At 28.3% G+C, this 438-nt stretch overlaps 1 protein-coding gene across 1 annotated transcript in view; it reads right to left on the bottom strand.

Moving 5' to 3' along the window:
- The window catches only part of LOC119587013 (rho GTPase-activating protein 21-like), a gene marked incomplete at its 5' end in the record, with an annotated part of 201,687 nt that overhangs the window by 163,402 nt on the left and 37,847 nt on the right, over positions 1-438 (bottom strand).

Below are 438 nucleotides of genomic sequence, written 5' to 3'. Positions count from 1 at the left end.
CCCATACATTGTCACAGGATGCAATTAAAGCAAAGATAACATTCTACATACACAGAAAAATTAGTAGTAATGCACTCAATATTAGTAGTAACCCTAATCCTAGTACATATAATTGATATACTTTTATGCTAATTTCCACCTATGAATCATAAAAGTTTGTGGGTAAGGAAAATCTGTTATTCAAATAAATAAACACATCCCTATATAGTGATTGGGAATTATTTCATATGAATTGCTGAAGACATAACCTATGAAAATCTAATATATTTTTATCCAGATGTTTGGCCCATACATTGATAATATATTTTTTTCTTTCTCTGTCAAAGGCAATTAAAAATGTTAAATGTCTCAATGGATATTTCTAGAATATTCCCATTCAAAACAAAAAAAAATTAAGCAAAACGTATCAATGGCAATCTGCAGAGTAAAATTACCACT

This window comes from Penaeus monodon, chromosome 22, assembly GCF_015228065.2.
Source record: "Penaeus monodon isolate SGIC_2016 chromosome 22, NSTDA_Pmon_1, whole genome shotgun sequence".
Lineage (NCBI taxonomy): Eukaryota > Metazoa > Arthropoda > Malacostraca > Decapoda > Penaeidae > Penaeus > Penaeus monodon.
This window is presented reverse-complemented; position numbering and strand designations above follow the sequence as displayed.